Consider the following 23,376-nt stretch of genomic DNA (forward strand, 5'->3'; position numbering starts at 1 on the left):
GCCTTTTCTACTGGGTTAGCTTGGGATTTCTTTTGGAGGGCAACACCAGAGGTGCTTGTATTTCTTTTAATTCAGTACCACTTGTACTGCTTTGATTATCTTAATAATATAATATATTTTATGCCTTCCAAAAAAAAAGGAAATACCTAATATGACAAAGGGAAAAGTCATCTGAGCACATCATATATAATACTACTGATTTCTGCTGTGCAAAAAAAAAAAACCATACAAGAACAAAAAATGCTATTCAAGAAATTGAGGCAGCTACCAGATTTTTAGAACATACAACAAAGATTCATATTCATCCACATTCAGTACATTGCTGGAAACGGAGAGCAGAACCTAATGGATACACAACAAGGAGTGCATACCTTTTGATGCAAGGAGAAGCAACTGAGGAAAATAGTGACCAGAACCTAATGGATACACAGCTTTCCAAGCAACACTACCTGCATTCGAAACCCTAGCTAGTAGTAGTAACTATTTAAGAAACTAACTAACAATCTATAAGAAGAAAGACCACAAACACCACGTACGCGAAAGCACAAACTTACAATGAAGACATGAAGCTTACCTCGAACACAACAGCGACAATGCTGGCGAGATTGTACCTCAGGTGAAATGTACCTCAACAGACCACAAACACCACGTACTACCAGTCAAATGTACCTCAGGTGACCACCAATTCGCCAATCCTTGCACCAGAAACCAAAAAAGCTCCTTAGCTTAACCAAGGGTTCCAGAAACAGACCTAGCACGAAAGGGAGAACAACAGCCTTCGATAGAACAACACAGGTAGATGAAGCGTACCTGTCACGGCCTTCAGTGCAATGGAGAACAACAGCCTTCGATGTTTACAGTGCAATGGAGAAGAGAGCGTGAAAGGGTTCACAGAAAAGAAGAAAGCGAGAGAGGCTAGGGTAAACGGAGAAGAAAGGAGCGCGAGCAAAATAGGTCGTTTCAAATACAATTTAAAATGTAAGTTTAACATCGGTTTTCAATAAAACACCGATGTTAACAAATTGATGTCAATGTTAACATCGGTTTTCTTCAAAAAACCGATTTTAACTGATTATATGTTAACATCGATTTTCTGAAAACCGATGTTAACGAATCGCCTATAACATCGGTTTTTTTCAAAACCGATGTTAACAAATTGACTCTAACATCAGTTTTATGAAAACCGATGTTAACGTCGCTTCGTTAACATCGGTTTTCTTGAAAACTGATGTTAGAGTCACTTCATTAACATCGGTTTTCATAAAATCGATGTTAAGAAATACACATTATTTACAATTATGCTGCCGTGTTTACGTTAACAACGGTTTTTGACAAAACCGATGTTAATCCGCCGATGTTAAATCAACTTTTTCTAGTAGTGCATTGAAATGAGATGATGTTCTTATTGGTGATAATATCAACAAAGAATGATGTTGTTATTGGTGATAATATTGATATGAGAATCATCTTGTTATTGATGATAATATGACATGAAGTGATGCCATTATTGATTATTATGTTGATATGAGATGATGTTGTTATTGTTGATAATGTCATTGAGATGAGATGATGTTGACGTTGAGAATGACATTGAGATTAGATAATGTTGATGTTGATAATGACATTGAGATGAGATGTTGTTGATGTTGAAAATGTCATTGTGATGATGTATGTTGTATATGTACATGGGGGTGCAATGACCATGATGGATATCCCTAGTGGGAGAAATAGAGTGGTTCAAGAGTTTTAAGCTTCTCTGGAGGGGGATGACTTAGAATCTTTAATTATCCACGATCAATGCATTGACGATGCTCATGTTTTATACTTCATATTGCATATAAATAGTATAAACTTTGTCAGTAACTACTTGTAATTTCTCATAAGGGGTAATACTTGTACTTAGGGGCATGTCACTCGGTTTGGAACTCACTTGAGACTCAGACTGATCACCATGGGGGGGGGGGGTTGTATGTGCACGACAGGGTGACCTCAACACTTGTTGCTTAGTTTTCATAAGTGAGGGTGTCATGTGGAAACGCTTAGGCTATTTCTTGATGAATGGTATCACATTGCATTTGAGAGTTGAGATCAGGTGCATGCATCATACTGAGTATGATTGATTGTAATTATGGAAGGATGATGACTACTTGTTGGGTGTATGTTGGACTAATGGATGTTTGTGTATGATTATGGTATTTGTAAATGTTTTCTTACTAATCATGGTTATTTGATTTTTGTATTAATTTCTTTTATAATAAATTCACCCTTGCAAGTTTTGTACCACGTGGTTGATATCTATGATGATCACGAATCTTCGTTCGTGGGAGCAAACAAACAGCAGTAGAGTACGCGAAGTGAGATTCTTTTGTGGAGCTGCCAAGCCAACGTGATAACGTTAGGATTATTTTGGGAGAGAGTTGTGTTTTGTTAATCAACTCCTCTATAGCTTATTCTATATATCTTTTTGAATTGCGGATGTAAATCACATATTTAATTATATATATGAACTAATTTACTTTCCATTATGTCAATGATGTGTACCAAGTATATATATATATATATATATATATATATATATATATATATATATATATATATATATATATATATATATATTACTTAAAGAAATTATGTGTTTGTTTGGCAAATGTACATTGCGAAAAAATTTTAATCTCATTTTTTCATAAGCAAATTAATAGAGTTTTCATTTAAAAATTGAAATTTACGTGGTTTAGATTGTGATATCATAGCGATGAGATGGGTCGTTATAGTAGTTGGTTGAGGAGAGATAGGGGGGCAAAGGTAGAATGTTTTTACAGATATCTCCTCCACTACTTGGACAATTGATTTTGTCGTTGATGACACTTCTTTTGTCTCTATTTTTATACATTGGAAATTCAAATGTTAGTGAAATGTCACAACATACATCAAGAGAGAAAATCCAAATATTAGAATGAGCCAATCAACCTCGACATTAACTTACTAAATATAAAACTTTGTGTAAGTTAGTTATGTCCTTTTAGATGTGTAAATGAACTCATTACATAAGTACTGGTTTTCACAAACCATTGGACACTAGTTTAATAACAACACATTAGACACTGAATAAGATAGTTAGTAAAAATAGTTCCATTAGCCTTTGGATGATAGCTTGTTAAAGTATAAGAATAAGAATTTTTAGCATTTGAGCTTATATCTAGAATATCTTGTTTCACTTCACATAAGTCATTAGTCCATTAACAATTTATATCTTTGTTATCATCAAAGCTATGGCTATTTTGAATCATCCAATTATAACATACCGGACAATCTAGATCTAACAAGCATCAATTGTCACATACTCATAATTAAATGGTTTTGTATAAAATGAACCTAAATATGCATCTTTAGAGAAATTTTCTTGTTCCTTGAGATCTCTTTAGGAATCTCAAAACATAATAAATAAGAAAAATAATACTATATATAATGAATAACAAAAAAAAATACTTATATCATAAAAAAATTCAATATTGATAGGGTACTCAAACAAATATCTAATATAAATGCAAGATAAATAATGCATTAATAGTATCTAAACAAATTATATCAATAATAATACATCAATAAGGTGTAATTATCATCAATATAATAAAAAGTATCAACAAGTATGTCAAAGAGAATATAGACAATAGTCGCATTTAAAGAAAACCAAAACATGCAACTTAACAACACTTAAACTTAGTATGTAATAAAAACAACTTTGTCATCCTAAAAACCATGATATTAATTTCATGATCTCTATATTGAAGAGCAAAATAACAAAGTTATTTGTTTTATGTGATTGAGTCAAGAATGCAAAAATGCACAAAGCAATTTGATATTTATATCTAAATAGAACTCTAGAAAATTATAAAATACTCCAACTAAAAAATAGAGTTAGGATATGATTACAAAATTGAGTATTATAACAAGTAATAAAAAATTGACTTAAATATGCTTTTGATTCCTAATAAATATTCAATTTTGTATTTACTCCCTAATAATTTTCTTTTTTGCGATGAGTCTCTAATAAAACAACAATTCTGTTTATGATCTTTGACATACACTTATCTTTAGCCCCTAATAAATTAGCAAATTCTGTGTTTGCTTTATGATAAATATTTTTCATTTGTTATTAATATAGACTAAAACAAAAATTGCTAATTTATTAGGAAGCAAACACAATATTTTTTAATTTATTAGGGACTAAAACAAAATATCAAGGATAAAAAATGAAAATGTTATTTTAATAGAGACTCGACACAAAGAAAACATTTATTAGGGAGCAAACACAAAATTCGGGTATTTATTAGGGATAAAAAACATATTAAGCCAAATTAAAAAAAATTGTAGAATTCTTACTAGAAATTTTTTTAAAATAGTGACAATTTCGTATAATTACATATTTATAATCGAAAAAATATAAGAATAATTTATTTACAAATTTAAAATATTTCGCAATAAACCTTAGAGTGTCACTAATCTTTATGCATATATAAGATCAATGACCTTTGATGACTTAAAGAGTATGAGATGTCATATCAAGAGAAAAACTCCAAAAATAAATCAATAAGACTCATCATTTTGTACAAGACCAAATTAGATTTAATAACTTAAAGAATATGTATTGTCATATCAAGAGGAAAGCTTCAAACATGAATGCCTTAAAAAATGTTCAATTGAAATATCTTTTTTTTCTTCAGGAAAACATAAATATCTTTAACAAAAAGGCATGAGAGAACTTAATACATACTTTGGATTAACTCAGCATAAAATATTTGAAATAATGCACAATTTCATGATTCACTTTATAAAACAAAATATTATTTTGATTAAAACTTCTTTGGCATGACACATTATTAGAGAAAGTATATACTCGACACATACTTATCTCAAATTAAGAGAACATATAGATATTAACATTATAGTAGTGAAAACACAATGTATATTAAAACATTAAATTATGTCAATGTTATATTTATTTAAATATAGACAAATGACACAAAGTAATATACAAAGTAATGATAACGAAGAAAAAATTGTGACTGACATTAATCATTATAGAGAGTGCCTAAAGAAAAATTTATGTCTCATAGTTTGTTCCATTCAAAATTTTGACAGAATAGAAGACTAAACATCACAAAAACATTATTTGATTCCAAAGAAAAGTTTAGTCAAAAGAGAGTCTCTAAGCAAATCAGAAAAAGAAAAGCACATTATCGGACACCCTCTGCCCCGACATACATATACTTAAGAAAACATATAAAATTTTAGAATTTAATTAAATCAATTTTATTCAAATCACTTAAAAAATTAGAGTCATATTCACTTTACCGTTATCAAATAAAACTTATTAAAAACATCTACAGTTCAAAACAAGACCGTCCAAAACTCCAAAGAATGAATTAAAGACTCAATATGTGAAACAAAATGATAAAAACTAAATATCCAGAACTTCACGCAATTAATAAATAACCCCATGTCCACATTTAAGGTTCCCAAAAAAACACTCACTATCATAAGGGGAAAATTGCCTAAAATTATTACACATAAATGGAAGTTTGGTAACCTATTGTAGGCTCCCAACAAACTTCCAATGAAAAGCCTTTTTGTTACAAAACTTGAAAGCAATGAAAGTAAGTAAATTGCCAATTATAAAATTACAAAATAGTCCTCAATTTTGGTGGTTGTTCTCTCTTTTGTGATTCACTCAATTTGGAGTTCTTCTTAGTCCAATAGCTCTTAAGGTGGTTGGCCCCTTGCTTCTTGACTCAAATTCTTCAAGGGATGGCACCAATCCTCCTTTCCAATTTCCTATATGGCAACTCACAAACAAGGAAACAAAGAGACAAGCAATAACCAAAGACCAAAAAAAATGAAATGAAAGCTAAACCAAAAGAGTTATAACAAGAAAAATTTTCAAGGATTATTCAACAATTAAAGCAATGAAAAACACATAAAAGCAAGTTAGGACTCAAAGAGAAACCTAGAATGGCTCTAGAGTAGAGTAGAGTAAAAAAAACTAAAAAATAAGACTCAAGAAACCTATAGTTTTGGCACTTGTTTTCACACTAATTTTTAATTGAAATTTAAAAACTAAGATTGGTATAAAATAGACACCAATTATAGAACAAATTTCGAGCCAAAACAACAAGCACACTTCCTTTTCACTTTTTTTTAGGACACTGATATTCTTGTCAACTTGTGTGATTTTTCGTATTTTTTAATTTTATCCAAATCACTTGGTTCTTTTTTTAAAATTTGGTTCCAGATGTCTAGTAACTTCAGTAAAACTTTCAGCTCAAAATTCACAATGACCAATTCCCAGTAATTTTTACAAGTACGTATGTTTAAGCTGCCAACACCAGCGATTTCAACCTAGAAATCAAGAGTAGTGTTTATGTTGCTTAAGGCTTGGATAATTACAATTTGTGTTTGCTTATGCTCAATTATCTTGAATAACACAATTAAAGAGAGCTTAAGACTTATTTTGATTCACAAATCCAACCACAACTCAGCACCACAACTCAATCTCTCCATAGGCATCATATAGGAAACTTAGAAAACAAAACAAAGTTCAACAAGACTACTTCTAGGAATTGATTTAGAACATGTTATGAACTAAATAACATGCATGAATTAGACCCAAAATTAAAAAGATAGGCTAAGAATGACAAGAATACATGAACAAATGTATCTAGAATTCAATCAACAAAATCAAAATTCAACACAAACTTAGAACATAATGTGACAATTATTATGACTAACATGACTCTAAGACAACATGGAATAAGTGATTTGCACTTAGATTTTTGTGTTTTTTTTTTTCTAATCAATATTTTGGAAGAAAATTTAGATCTAAAGGTTCAGCACAAGAAGATTATGACTGAAAAATGATAGAACCTAAAATCAACACAAAAACATGAATCAAGAGTAGATCTATAAAATTTGAACCATAGAAATGCAAAAACAAGTGTAGATCTAAGATTTAATCGGTTTATTTTTTTGAATCTACTCTAAACAGAAGCAAACCACAAGACAATGGAGGATGTACATGGAGGATAAGATGAAGAATAAGGAATTAAAGTGAATTGACCGAACAAAAAGATAGAGGAAGCAAAATAACATCACCTAGACGAAGATGCTCTTGATACCACATGATGTAGCTCCATGTGGAGCTTGTAGGCCTTGAATCTTCTTCATCAATAGAGTCCTTTGCTTCTTGAAGTTCAATGGCAGGGAAATGGAGATAGAAGAAAGATTATTGGAGACGCCACTTCAAGGAGAAGATGAGTCAAGATGAAGCTCACCACCATAGGAAGCCATGGATAAGAGCTTGAAGGTAGGAGAAGATGAGTGGAGGGAGAGGGAGAGAAGGAGCATGGGATTTTGTGCCTCAAATAAGGTATGAACTTTAAAGAGTAATTCTCAAATGATCAAAGTTCAAAAAATGCACACACTTGGCCTGTATTTATAGCCTAAGTGGAACAAAAAATTGGAGGGAAATTTGAATTTCTATTCAAATTTCACTTGAATTTGAAATTGAATTTGTGGAGCCAAATTTTGGAGCCAAAATTTCACTAATTATGATTAGTGAATTTCAATTATGGTTCAGCCCACTAATCCACGATCAAGTCCAAGATTTTCCACTAAGTGTGCTTAGGTTTCATGAGGCATGTAAAGCATGAAGGACATGCACAAAGTGTGACTATATGATGTGGCAATGGGGTGTAGCAAGCAAACACTACTAAAAAAATTGGTTTCTATGACACACTAACTACATCGGTCCTCCTAAACTGATGTGCTATAATAAGTGGTGGCAATTTTGTAATTATGGAGTTAGAAAACAAAGACGGTGATATACAAACCCGTCTTTGAATTGCGGAAACACTACTTCGACGATGTTGCTTTGGTGAACACTGTGGTGGTTGGTGCGGCATTATCACGTGACTGGAACAACACTCTCGTGACCTCAAAAGACTTAGTTGCACGCCCTAGCAAGTCGAACAACACTCTCGTCACTCAGTTAATCGTGACTCACCTCTCTCCCTTCCTCGGTCATCATCACTCCTTTGTCACCCCGACTTACAGTGGTCATCGTGACTCAGGTCACTCCTTCCGCGGTGGTGCACCCCTAGCCTATCGTGACTCAGGTCACCCCTTCCCGTGCGTGTTTGCCCAAACTAAACCCTAGTTTTGTTGTAAGCTTTCTTTTTTGTCCCTCTTTGACATTTGTAGTTATTTTCCAGTTTCATTCTTTTATTGAAAACATACAAAGAAGCAAACAAACTGTTTTTTGTGATTTTGAAGAAATTATTAAAATTTGATGTTCATGAAGCCGATTTATTTTTTATTCGAACTGTTTTGGAGTAAAATTCGGGTCTGTTTTCCGCTGAACCCATGCTGAACCTCTTGGTCATACTTTTGATTTTTTTTTATCAAAGTATGAACATTATAGTTAAGTGTTTAGTTGTATTTCTGAACCAATGGAGTTGTTCATATGATTTATCAATGTATTTAGTAGTGTTTAGTAGTCCTTTCTTTTCTGTATTTTTATCCAATCCCCTATTATTTTAAATGCTAGATTACGGCTAGCTCTCTTCAACCTCTGCAGCATATTAGCAAGCAACAATTTGTTGTTTATTTTGATTTTCATATCATTTAGAAGGTTTGGCCAGGCCAGGGTGCAAGGAGAAGAAAGGTAGCTATAATTTCTTCCTCTTTTCCCCTTCAATTTATATACACATACCTGCAACATTGTTACTGATTGCATATTGTTTTATCATATATGTGAGAACAATACAAAGAGAAAATCAGATGCATGGGCCAGATGCTAGTGTTTAGTAGATTATTCTGTTCTTCTTTAACTGTAGAATGGAATCCTTGGAATAAGTTTCCTTTTGGACTGTAAAGATAAAGCCATGAATGGAGGCACTGCAAGAACACTAACAGTAAAGATACCCACTTCCTAAGAAAAAGGTTCTAGTATAAAGGAAAAGTTACTTTCTGCGCCATAGTTCAACCATGCATAGACACATGAGTCTCTATACACCTTTTAAATTACATTATTATAATTCAGTATCTCATCAGTGCAGCTTTTACTTTCCAAATTAGTGTTACTAGCAACTGAAAAAAAAATTAAAAATAAAAGTAATAAAATCCCTCAAGAATTAAAGTAGAGAGATCCTAATGCACATAAATTTCAATGCCATGATGAACTGAACCTCAAATTGTGAGTTTCAAAAGACCCTTGACATGCTAAAAAAGAAGATCTGTTCAATAATTATGCAAGTTGTTGAAACTGATCTAACCTCTTTCACGTGTTAAACTTAACACATAATGTCACAATGTGTAGAATCACATATATAGTGACACTCATGAGTTACAATCTTTATGATAAAAACAATATAGAGAAACTAAGATGGTACTAGTTCCCAGGCCTTGGCTCAGTGCTCATGCCAACACAGAAGCATGGCTACGCAATGGCGAAGAATGTAGAATTTTGCTCACTGCTTCTTCACCAGATGGCTGCACTTCTGGCCAAAAGACTTGCAGGAATCACAAACTTGATGTTGTTGCTGCTGCTGATGATTGCTTCCTCTTGCTCTTAGCCTTAATCTTTTATAGATATAAACTATCAATTCATAACCCTTATTTTAATCAATTCAATATAATTATCAACTTTTGTGGTTGTTGACTTCTTTTTTCTAATTTTGCTTTGTGCAGGAAAATAACACTTCCGCCACTCTCCTATAACACCCTTTTTCCTGTGTCTTGCTTCTTGCAGTTGCAGTAATCAGTCGCTCAAGTTTTTTGGCATAGTTTCAGCTCAGTAATCTCTGATTTGGTACCGGCCTTTTACCTTCATACTTGCCATCATCTTCAGGTTCTTCTTACTTCACTATTTTCTAACTTTTGTTATTTCCTGCTGCACATAAGGTTCACAAACTTGAGATAATGCTCTCTTAACAAATTTTAATTAAGTGCACCATCACTTATGAAACTTGAGATTGTCCCATCTTAGCATCAGAATGAACTCTTACTAATGAGAATTCCATTTGGATTGACTCTTCTAAAGTAGCTAAGAGTAAAATAGATCATCTCGATATATCACAAGAAAAATCATCTGTTAGATATTTTATCATATCCATAATTTATTAGAGTTTAATTGTTATGCATCTTAAAAAAAAATTACACCGCCAACCAATTAAAAATAACCGTTAGGTATAACTTTTAAGCTAATTGGTGTAATAATCAATAAACTTATATTAGCTAATTGGTGTAATAATCAATAATCTTATCTTATATAATATTTTATAATCGCATAATATTGTAATAACTCTCTATATATATAGCAGAAGAGCACATATCAATTTGGGTTGTAATTTTTTGGATATTCTAGATCAATTTGGGTAGCAGAAAAGCCAATGCTTCATTCCTAGTGACCAGGCAACTGAAGCAAGAGCTTATGCAGACATTTCTTAGACATAAAAGTATTGGTAAATCTTAAAGAAGGACCTGAAGGTCTATCTTTCCTGCTGAGAATTAATCCAGTGTGAAAATCATACCCTCAAATTCCATGTTGCTTCATTGGATAGTGGTACACTACAACTGCTTCCAAGACCTGAAACATCTGATCCTAAAGGCAATGGTGTTTGCTCCAAACCCAAGAAGGGCTTCATGTTCAATCTCATTTATTTTAATACAAACTTATATAAAACATAAGAAAATATTAGACTTGACAATTAAACTTACAAATATGTATTAACTTAACACCAAATTATAATTAAAACTTAAAGAAACTATTATAAAACTAAAATTTTTAATAGATAAACTGCACATAAGTTTACTATTAAATGTACATCTTGGTGTTTCAATCAGTGATTTACAGCATCATTTGCGAGAGAATTAAACTGCTGAAGTTTGCATATACTCCTGTAATGGTTTCAAGTACTGCTGCTAAAGTTGTCTTGTTACATTAACAAGGGATATTTCCCCTAATACACAATATTTCCCCCAATACACAGTATGTTGACTTCATGTTTATGGCCTATACTTATTTGCCATATTATATTATATTACATTTAGTCCGTTAATTTGTTTCTAAATATTCATTTAATATTTTGATTGTTCATATTCATTCCTAATGCAGAACTGAAAAACACTTGAATACCATGGTAGGATTTGTAGGAATTAATTACTAGTAGGGTATTTAATTACTAGTACTAATACTATATATAGTCAATAATAATGAAATCAATCCATGCCACTTTGACTTTAAGCCATGTACACATAACTTTATGTGCTGCATTTGTCTTACCATGTGTGCAATCTTTATCTCTCAAGAATGTAATTTAGATTTGCTTTTGATGCATTGCCTTAGGATGCCCTAAGAGCTTTATGGAGTGCCGCATTTCCTGAAGAAGAACTCCATGGCTTGATTTCTGAGCAGTGGAAGGACATGGGCTGGCAAGGGTTGATGTGGGGGGAAAAATCTAATAAGCAACAATTTAGCCGAAATCCTTTGTGATCTAAATAAAATTCTTGTGTTCTGAATTTGGACTTCATGATAGAATTTTTTTGCCATATTAATTTGTTCTTTTGTTTTATCTTTGACATATTAGTCATGTATTTTAGGTTGAATTATAAATGAGAAAAGAGAATCACATTGAAATGAATTGATCTTGTGAGTTGTGATAATATATGCCTTAAATGCTTAGATTCTTCAGATAATTTTCTAGTCTCCGTGTATTTCATGTATAAAAGGATGAATGGGGGATGCCTTTATGTATGGACACATTTGTTTCCTCATTCTGGTCTGGTGATATGCCTTTAAGTATGCAATGAATTGAATTTTCTTAATATGTTATCTGTTACTAATGTTTCTTCCACTACCTCTCTTTCACTTACCTTTTCTGCTATATAATTTTGATTTTCCACACTTGTCCCTCTTTGCATTCAGCTTATCCTCTCATGAAGAAAATAGACATCTCATTCTCGTGTTAGAAGAAAAGCCAACCTAGCTGCTGATAGCTTGGCAAAGTTCAATCTATCTTCTCAAATTCAATCCTAGATTTTGTAAGTGACTTCTAATTTTATAAGTCTGCACCTGTTAGCTGACAAACTAGTTGTTGTTTTACCTCTGGATTTTAATCTCTCGTAGTTACCCTGTATCTCATAAACAAGTTATTAGTAATTATTTTTAATTTAACTTTATTATGCAATGCAAGGATGATATATATACTACATAAAAAAGAGAATTATTTTAAATTTACTTTTTTAAGTTTAAACAAAATTACTTTAAAAGTACTCTTGATAATCTATATTGATAATTGCTAATTGCTAATTGCTCAGTACCACATTAGATGTTGTACCTCTTCTTAGTAGGCAATTCGTCATGAAGCTTTTACACACACGGAGGGCTAGAAAGAGTTTGTTCAAATTGACACTAACGACTTATTTCCTTATCTTCTAGTTAATGTTGGATCTGGTGTTAGTATGATCAAGGTGTATTTGTTTAGTTTCCTCCTTTTATTGAACTTGCTGATCCCTTTGGTAATCTATTATTTTAATCTGGGTTAATACAGGTTGATGGGGACGGAAAATATGAGAGGGTCAATGGGACTAATTTTGTTGGTGGTACTTATTCAAAATCCTTCTGCTGCTGAGGATGCACGATTAGCATCTCTCATTTCACTTGATAGAATATTGAAGCAAATCAAAGTTTCTTTTTTGTTATTAAAATCTGTTTTTTAAAACTTTAGTGTTCTAATAGGAAATACTTAATAATTCAAGGTATAATTTGAACAGGATTTATCTAGATTTTCTACTGTGAACACCATTGAGAAAAGTAAGAAAAGAATAGTGCTCGATTCTCTTGATAAACTGACAGAATCACTTCTTGAAATTGATCATCCATGTGTTCAGAGGTACATAATTTTTATTACTCATAGTTAGCTTTTACTAAATTTAATATTATTGTACTATATTTTTTTATTATTAGTAATATACATAATTTTTATTACTCATGGTTAGCTTTTAGTTAATTTAATATTAATTAATTATATTTATTGATTATTTTAGATAATTTTTATTATTCATTGTTAGCTTTTAGTTAATTTAATATTATTTTATTATATTTATTTATTATTAGAAATATAGATAATTTTTATTAATCATTCTTAGGTTTTAGTTAATTTAATATAATTTTATTTATATTTATTGATTATTAGGAATATATATAATTTTTATTAGTCATTGTTAGCTTTTAGTTAATATAATATTGTATAATTATATTTTTTGATAATTATTAATATAGATATTTTTTATTACTCATTGTTAGCTTTTAGTTAATTTAATATTATTTTATTATATTTACTAATTATTACTAATATACATAATTTTTATTACTCATTGTTAGGTTTTAGATAATTTTTATTACTTTATTTGATTTTATATAATTTTATTTATTCATTATTATTAATTTATTGATTATTATGCAGGTTAAACAATTTTTTTACATCGCTGCTAAGGCGAGGAACGATGTAGAAAGCGCACCTTACTACATCGCTGACGTTGGGCCCGTTGTAGAAAGCGCACCTTACTACATCAGTTCTGACGTAGACACTGATGTAGAAAACAAGTTTTCAAACTCGTTGTTGATGTCATCCCAGTATTCGAAAGTCATCCTTCTACATCGGTGGTTTGGATGACACCGATGTAGAAATTAGTGGAATTCTACAACTGGCAGTTGGTGACTGTTGTTGAAATTTTTTACTTTCAACCACGTTACATTCTACATCAGTTAAGCACCGATGTAGAATACCCAATTCGACCGATGTAAAAAGTGTGTTTTCTAGTAGTGAAATGTTCATCTCCCTCTCTAAAATTTAATTGGATTGTGCTTCTTTCAATTCAATTAAATTTATTTCCCAACACACATAAGATATTCACTTGATGTATGTAAAATTACAAAACTACTCCTAATACAAATACTAGTCTAGGTGCCCTAAAATACAAGGGCTGAAAAATCCTACATTTCTAGGATATCCTACCTACATTATGAAACCCTAAATACAAGACCCAAAAATAATAAAATCATAATCTAATATGGACAAAGATAAGTGGACCTAACCTTGACCCATGGGCTCAAAAATTTACCCTAAGGTTCATGAGAATCCTAGGACTTTCTTCAGCAGTTCTAGCTCAATCATTTTGGAGTCTCTTGCTCATGACTCTGGTAATTGGTCCCTTCCTAGAAAGGATTGCATCACTTTCTTCTCTTTTGCTGCTTTCGCTTCTCATTGTGTTAAATCTCTTGACACAAATCACCCTTTTTTCGGATCTGTAAAGCAAAATCCTTATTAAATGAGATCAAGATGAACACCAACTTGATCCTGATTGGGAGGTTCAGTATATGGATATTCAAGGTTAATTTAATTTTCTTTTCTTATCAGGTTCTAATAATCTGATTCCTTATTATAAGATTAAGTTATTTTTCTTTCACTATTCATCAATACTAGTCTTCGCTTTTTTTCCATGTAGTTGCTTACTATTTCGCCTCACTTTTCATTTATGCAGACTTGCTGAAAGCTTGTGACTGTTAGATAATACGTAAGGAAATAATCGTCTCTATTGAAAGTGTCAACTAAGAGGTAATTTTCTCACATGTAAAATTTTTATTTTTGTGATGGCATATTCAACAATTAAGTGCTAAGACATGCATAAAGTTATTTTTTGAAGATGAGACAAAAATAATTGTATTCATTGTTGGTGGAACCAGATCTCAGATTTGATTTTCTCTCTCACACACACAAATTTTTGTATTTTTTTTTTTGTGGTTGAACTTTATGGTAGCTCATTGTTTGATTTATTTTCTTCACTAGCATTTTGTAACTTGTAGGACACTCATCTAGTAATACCTTTTGGCTCATGCGCTCAGATGTTAGGATAACTCAATGAAGCTACTGGATTTAGGTAAAGAAATTTCGTTTTGTGGTTAAGCTGTAAATTTTCTGCCTTGGATGAATGTTTCTTGTTTTCCATATAAAAAGTTGAAATTTCTTTTATATATATAAAAATTTTCTGTTTTTTATTTTCTATAATTTTTACATCTAAGTGTATATCAAAAATGCTACTCAAACATACACGGATACTGATTCTATAGAGAATGTTTGAAGTTTTTAAGATATTTTATAATAAGCCTTTTCAAGGCATTAATATTGAGATTACTCTCTTTTAGTTGAGATGTTGATATAACTTGGTCTTTGGTGTTCAACTCATATGGATGATATCAAATTTTTAAGTTTTTTATTTATGATATTTACAATTTATTGTTTTTGTTCTTCATTTTTCATTGAGCTGGCTATCAATTGATTTTGTGTTTTGTGTATTGATTAGACAATTAATGTTTGAATTTCCCATTGAGATAGTTTGTCAAATTTCATCACATTAACAATATTGTGATGTGTAGTAGTGTTTTACTTTAGCATACTTTATATTTTAGTTAAGTTTTACTTAAATATTGAATATTATTATATAAATTATAAAAATAATTTGAGTAAAATTTAAATAATTTAAATGAATTATCAATAACAATAATAAATATTATAAAAATAATAATATGGTATCAGTTTTCGTTATTGATAATTAATTTTTTAACAAAAATGTATTTAATGTTTATTATTTTATTTTATTCTAATCTTAAATATTTTATACATATATAAATTTGAATTTGCTCATTTTATTTTGCAAATTTATATTAAATATTTTTATAAAGAAATATTTCTTTGAATTAGTATATTATACTTTTTAAACGAGATTAGGCCCAACCAAGTCCAGCGCCTCCCTCCTTGTCCGATGAACACTACACTTATATGGCTCATATCCAAATAAAATATATTTTATCATATAATCTTTTAAGTTAATAATTAAGGATAGAAATTAATAAATAAATTGTTATTTATATATATCAGTATAATTTTTTAATGTACTTTTATTCAAATCATAAATACTATTACAAATGTTATAGTTTCTAATTATCGCTATCTCTTTCTTTCTTTATATATATAGAGTAAAAGAGACTTGGGGTTCTTTGTAACCATTAGATCTAAACTTCAACTTTACATCCAATGATTCAAATCAAATTGAAAAGGTAGATCTTGTGGTTAGAAGTCTGTTTGTAATTTTCGTTCCCAAAATGTGTAATTTTCTTTCCCAAAATATCATCTTATTCTTCAACCTATGTAATATGTAGGATATAGGTATAAATTATATAGAATACTTTATGTTTTAAATGTTAAAATTATGCACTTGGTTATCTACGGCGGCAACAGCTTGAGCCATTTTTGCTTTCTTGCTATATATATATATATATATATATATATATATATATATATATATATATTTCAAACTCATTTCTTGAACATATATATGACTTCAATTTTGAATAAGTCATTACAATAGTAGTATTTTCTTATTTAAATAGCATGCATGTATATTTTGTGTTCAATCTTATCTTACATTAAAAACATTGATTTTTTTTGTTCTGAACCACTAAAATCATTGATAGTCTAATCTTATACTATCTTGCTTTTTAATGTCATGTTTTGTTTTGTCTTTGCTTTGTGAGTATTTCCTCTTTTCTATTACTCAATTTTTTAATCTTTATATTACTCAAAATTTGAGAACTTGATTTCTCTAACTTGATTCTTTTTTGATTGGGTTCAATAGTATCTATTGCAAATTGTCAAGATATATCCTTTAATTAATTAGTAATGGACTACCTATTAAATAACAATTAGATACATCTTCATAATTTGCAGAAAGTACTATTGAACCCATTCAAGAAAAAATCAAGTTTGGACAATCATGTTTCTAAATTTTCAGTGGTAGAAAGATTAAAAAATTGGTTGATAGAAAAAAGGGAATGCTCACCAAGCAAATACAAAGTAAAGTATGGCGTTAAAAAGTAAGATAGTGTAAGACTAGACTATTAATGATTTTAGTAGTTGATAAAAAAATCAATGCTTTTCCGTGTAAGTTAAGATTGAAAACAAAATATACATACAAGCTTTTTTAAGAAGAAAATAATACAAGTGTTTGTTTTTTTGTAATGACTTATTCAAAATTCAAAAGTCATATATATGTTCAAGAAATGAGTTTGAAATATATGGCTTATATTTTCAGCTAACACATAATTCTCTTACCTTCGCACAGTGCTATATTCTCTTACCTTCGCACAGTACTATATTCTCTTACCTTCGCAGAAGACAATACAGTCTAAGCCATATATAGTTGGATTTTTATTCAATGTAGATATTCCATGGAAAATTGGTAACAAAGGTGACTGAAGTTGATGTCTTAGATTAGCATGTACATATTGTCTAATATTCAAAGAATGAAGCACTTAATATAATATATTCATATGCTCTACACTACACGTGTTGGAGAATAATAAGAAAAAGTTGGAAAATGAGATTATTATTATTATTATTATTTCTATAATGCTAGTATTTAAGAATGAACTAAAATTAAACTAAAAAACAAAGTATACTAAATTGTAACATCTAAATTTTAAGTATATTGAATTAAGTTAAATCAAATTATTATGATATCTAAATTGTAAAAATAGAAATTAATAGAAAATATTATCATAGAATAGAAATATTTCATGTGTCTAAATTGTGTATTAAAAAGCATGAATGTGAATCATTTAATCGTACGTCCATTAATGTTAAAACCGATTAAACCAAATCTATTCAATTCAATTCAATGATTATTGTGAATTTAAGTGTTTTTATCAACAGCTATTAACACTTCAAGTGAACTTTACATGTATATATATTAAGAACAACTAGCCGTTCAACCCATGCGTTGCACGGGGTTTTTTTTAAAAAAAAAATAGTATATATATATATATTATTTTATATTTATTTATATAAACAAAAAAACAATTTTTAAATATTTGGTGCTAAGTTAAACATAATTATATTATTAATGATAAATTTGATAATTATATTTTTAATTAAGTGAATTTTATCTTAAAAATTGAGTATATTAAAATTTATTATTCATTCAAATAATAATGATGATCTAATATCTTTTGAAAAATAAATACAAATAAATAAAATTATCCATTTTAAATATTTTTAATAGTGAAACAAATATATAAATATTAAAATTGAAATATAATGTTAAATATTATATTTTTAATGAACACATGTTTTCTTTAAACTTAGTAAGTCTGTTGAATTTTACGATAATTTATTTTTTCTCCAAGTAATAATTTAATATCTGCCAATAGATAATATATTCAATTATATTTGAATATTAGTCAGGTTAGAGATAACCTGTTTCTTGGGGAGTCCGACTGCAAAGGATCAGGCGTACGCGCTCTTGTAACAAGGCTGACGTGAAGGGTTGACACGTGTCTCTGAGTGTTAAGTAGGATGTCATGTGTCTCTAAAATAAAGAAAGTGATGCATCATCATCATTTTCCACACCAAACCTACATAACATTCTTTAAGCTACAACATTCCCAAAAACCCAATGTGTCATTATCTAGGTATCCTTTGTAACCAACATGCTGACGAGTCCACTACTATAAAAAAGAGATTCAACATTGCCCAATTAATATAAGTTTTGACAAAAAATGATATTACAAAATGCGCAATGGTATTTTTGTAAATAAAATGTCATTGTTAACATTTGTTTTAAAAACCAGATGTTGATAGCGAAATGTTAACATCATTTTTAAAAATCAATGTTGATAGAGAAATATTAACATCGATTTTAAAAAACCAATGTTGATAGTAAAATATTAACATCGGTTCTTATACAATTGATGTTGTATTTTATCCCTTAACATCAATTTTATGAAAAATTGATGTTGTGATTTATCGGTTAACATTGATTTTAATAAAAAAGGATGTTGTCATTCTAATGTTTTTTCGTTTTCTTAGCCGCTGTCAAAAAAATGAGAGGGAGAGAATTGGAAGAGAAAAGGTGCAGGTTTGGAATCCTGAACTAGAAGACACCAGTGCTCCATAATATCGTGTCTTCGTGGGAGAAGCCAAACACCCCTCGACCAATTCCTCAACCCCAAATGTCCCTCCTCCTCCTTCTCCCCCACCATATCCTATTCCTCCACCTCCTCCTTGTTAGCATCAGCCTTCTTGTTGTTAGTTGCTATTCATAAGTTAGTTTGGTATTGAAAATTTGCAAGGAAATAGCAATGTGCCTCCAATTTATGATTCTTTTTGTAGAAATTGTACATATTTTCTTTATTGTGTGATTTCATAGAGTAGAAACTCCATTTTTGTGACCTAATATTGAATCCAACTCAGTTTTTAGGCCAAAGAAGAGAAGGTAAAAGCTACTGATGACTCGCTTAGCGAGGCAGTTTGGCTTAGCGAGGCATCCAGCTCGTTTAGCGGATGGGAAACCCTAGAAGAGGATAAGTTAGAGATCTGTGCGCCCAGCGCACAACCAGCCCGCCTAGTGAGGATGTTGTCTCTTCTCACGCTTAGTGCGCCCAAGCTCACTTAGCGGATTTTCACTTACTCTTTCTCAGCGAGACATGCTCGTTGAGCGAGCTTTCGGAAGCTGAAAAGTCCAAGAGTCTTTAAAACATTGAGATTGGTGGAACTCAAAAGGCACAACCGATCAAGAGCAACAAGGAGAGCCTAGCTTCGTGAAAAATAGAGAGATTTAGGGTTGAGAGGCTGGAGAAGACATTCTCCATCATCTTCTTCCATTTTCTTTCACCAAAAATAGTTTCTTTCTTGTATTTTGAAGTTTTGCTTGTAATGGAAGGCTAGAGCCTCTTTGTTGGGGAGTAACTACTGAAACTCTTGGTGTAATACTCTTACTATCTATTTAATGTTATTTTCTGGTGTGTTCTTTGCTTCTATCTATGCTTATTTTACATGCTTGTGGCTTGATCACCCATTTGTATGTGTAGTTAGGCTTTTTAGTATTGGAAAATGCTTTAAAACCTTAGAACTTGATAGAGCAAGCTAGAAATCTGTATGTCTAGGAATGTAGTGCAGTGGTCAAGTATAATTTACATTGTATGCTTAGTGCAACTCTGTTAGAGCAAGTTTGTTGAGGAATCAAGAACAAAAGCTAAGAGAGTTAGGCTCATTCATATGAGGAATCATGGTCTAAGTATTTTCTTGATGTAAGAACACTAGGTTAGCATTAAATAGAGAAAAACCTTTTATACAACAAGAGATATTTCAGTAGGAACTCCCCAATGCGTTTATCTTGATAGTTGTCATATTTTATAGCTTTGAGTATTTTAATATTGGCTAAGTAGTTCAATAGTGCAAAACTTAATCCACCATTCAATATTTATTTTATTTCAAGCTTTAAAAGTGTTTACATACTGAATATACATAGTCTAGGTGAAAGAAATTCCCAGTAGATACGATACTCGGTTTTACCATTTTATATACTACTTGTACGAATCGGTACACTTGCCGAGGGACGAACACCTATCTTCTCCATTGTGTGTTCCTAGCTTCAACCATATATGTGTGCAAAGTGCAATGGTAACTAGTTAGGGTTTGTGCGAAACTGACAAAGTTCAGGAAATTGGGTTGACCCTTAGTAATTGAATGTCCATGCTCAGGTTAATTAAAAGATAATACTTTCAAATCATTCTTTTTTGGTTTACAAAGGTGTTGATTCTTGTGTTCTCATTTATATAGAACCATGGTGTCATAATTGGTGAAGCACGAGCACATCAAAACTACTGTTGCCAAGGTAATCAATCAAAGTGGCGTTGTTTACCACTTTGTCAATATCAAATTGTATATATGGTGTTTGTAATTTGGTCGCAAACGAAAGAGATCAAAAGACTCATAGATAATATGGTACAACTTGGTAAGGAGGTTCATTTGTATGCATTTCTTTATAATTTTTAATTTGGGGGTGAGAGTCCTCATTTGTGTTTTCTTTAATACATTTGATTTTGTGAAACTTTATATTGTGCAGCGAACTTGTTCCTGTATGATGTATATGTTTTCGGTTCTTAATATGAGCTATTATGCCTTGATATGATTGCTAGTGTCAATATGCTTGTTAGAATACAATTCACTCGAAACACATAAATGTGGACATGTGTTTTCACCTTGGCCTTAAGAATGAACTTGGCAGAGTAGCCAATTCTTTTTTCATTTAGCTTGATTACTGGGATTGGCCTATAGTTTACAATACATTGTAAATTGTTTTAGGGATCCCAATGTGCTGCTAGTTTTGTGCAAGGAAATGAAGTCATTCACAAGTTGTTTACAGAACTGGCTTATTGGTACAAGTAAGTAATAAACAAGATATAGTTTAAGTTGTTAGTTTATGATAGTAAGGTTGTAACACTGACTAGACATTATGTTGTGTAGGGATAGAGCTAGAGGATATACCAGATTGCTTCAGACACATTTGAGTGGGTGATGTTGCACCAATGGCATATATTAAGTGAGTACATTACAACTTATTTCTCATTGTTCTTAATGTTTCCTTCTGTCTAATATATTTTGTTGTAGTATCCAAAAAGGCTTTTATAGGGCCAAGTCAAAAGTAAGAACGTTTTAATTTTAGTGAGCAACTTATAGGACTATGAGTTTATACCCTTCCCTGTATTGGTATTTTGTTTTTACTTGTCATGCCCCCTCCCTTTTAAGTAGCATGGATCTGCAGGCATGTAGTGTCTTTACTTGTCTCAATGTTATGGCTTCTTGAATTAGTTGAATTGTCATTTTTGAAAGCATTTCAATTATTCACAATCATGGTACATTGATTCATCTCATGTTAACTCATGTTGCATCACTTGCATAGTTGCATCTGTACAAGAGGAAGAGGGTTTGGAGTTCAGTGAAGATTTTTGGTGATTCATTATGAACTTGTTTGCTCACTATTTCTTGGCGTACAGTTTGCTCATAGGAAGTGTATCCAAAGATGGTGCAATAAGAAAGGAAATACAATATGTGAAATCTGTAATCAAGTTGGGGCTTTTTTCAATTCATTCATGATATTTTGTTTTCTTCATGAGCTACCTAAAATTAAAATTACAAATGATGAGTTATATTTCATTTTTTCAGGAATTTTCATTGAATTATTCTCTTCCAACAGTCAGAAGCAATGCAATAATGGCGATTGAGATAAGGTAGTAATTTTAAACCTGTGTTAGACTAACTGATTTTGATATGGCTTCTTATTCATTTCCATCTTCTGAAAGGTTTTGCTTAATGCCTATGAGTTATGTGAGCTGAAATTTTCTATGTAAGTCGTTGGCTATTTATTCTTCATTCTTGTGTCTCAAATATGATGCCTAGGAAAATGATCTTGTACTAGGTACAAAAAATTGTTTGAATATGGTAAAAGAATTTTACAGAAAAAAAATTCTTGTACTAGCCACTAGGTACAAAAAATTGTTTGAATATGGTAAAAGAATTTTACAAAAAAAAAAAAATCTTGTACTAGCCACTAGGTACAGAAAAGTGTTTGAATATGGTAAATGAATTTTATAGAACTAAGTTTATCCCAATTGTTTGAATATGGTAAAGGATTTTTATAGAAAATGAACTTGTACTAGCCACTAGGTATAGAAAATGATCAAGTGTGAATTTCAACCAATTTTTTTTGTTATTTATTCAGTTGGAAAACAAAGAGGAGGACAAGGATTCAATTGTGATTTTCTTGCTTGACATGCTGGAGATTGTGAGCAAAGACATAATGGATGAAGACATTGAGGGGTAAGTCCTTTAAATTTTTTGTATCCCTTGCTAATTTGATAAATTTTGGATTCATTATCATTCTCTTGTAGTTTGCTAGATTCAAGCCATGGTGGGTCTTACGGAAAAGATGAAAGGTTCACACCCCTCAAAAAATAGTATATGGTTTTTGGCAAACTTCAATTTCCTATCAAAACAAATATTGATGCCTAGACAGAGAAAGTTAGTTTCACAGTAAAAAAAAATTATCGTTAAGGAACATAAAAGTTATATGTTTTCTCTCAACCTCATTTTATCGAGATTTTGGATGTCTGTGTAATTCTATTACATGTTTGTTAGTCTTCTTATTCCTTATGTTGATATGGTTTATTCATTTATTGGTTTGTTGTTTTTGCAGATAAAAATTCTTCATTTTGCTGCTTACTATCAAGGAGTCAACTATGAATGTTTTGTCCAACTTAGATGCTAGGAGGCGTATATCTTTCTTCTCGTAAGCTCATTTCATCTTCAACTTATGTTCCATACTAGAACATCATTTTGTGATTTATTATTGAGTAAATTACACTCCATTATGTTAAGTTTTGTCAAAAGGACAACAAATACTATATAATGATAGTGACTTATA

The 23,376-nt window shown here is 30.8% G+C and overlaps 1 pseudogene; it reads left to right on the plus strand.

Moving 5' to 3' along the window:
- The first annotated feature begins 830 nt into the window (after nucleotides 1-830).
- LOC100794339 (50S ribosomal protein L17-like) lies at nucleotides 831-23,152 on the plus strand (annotated as a pseudogene).
- The last annotated feature ends 224 nt before the right edge of the window (nucleotides 23,153-23,376 follow it).

The sequence above is a fragment of the Glycine max genome, chromosome 15, assembly GCF_000004515.6.
Source record: "Glycine max cultivar Williams 82 chromosome 15, Glycine_max_v4.0, whole genome shotgun sequence".
Classification (NCBI taxonomy): Eukaryota; Viridiplantae; Streptophyta; class Magnoliopsida; order Fabales; family Fabaceae; genus Glycine; species Glycine max.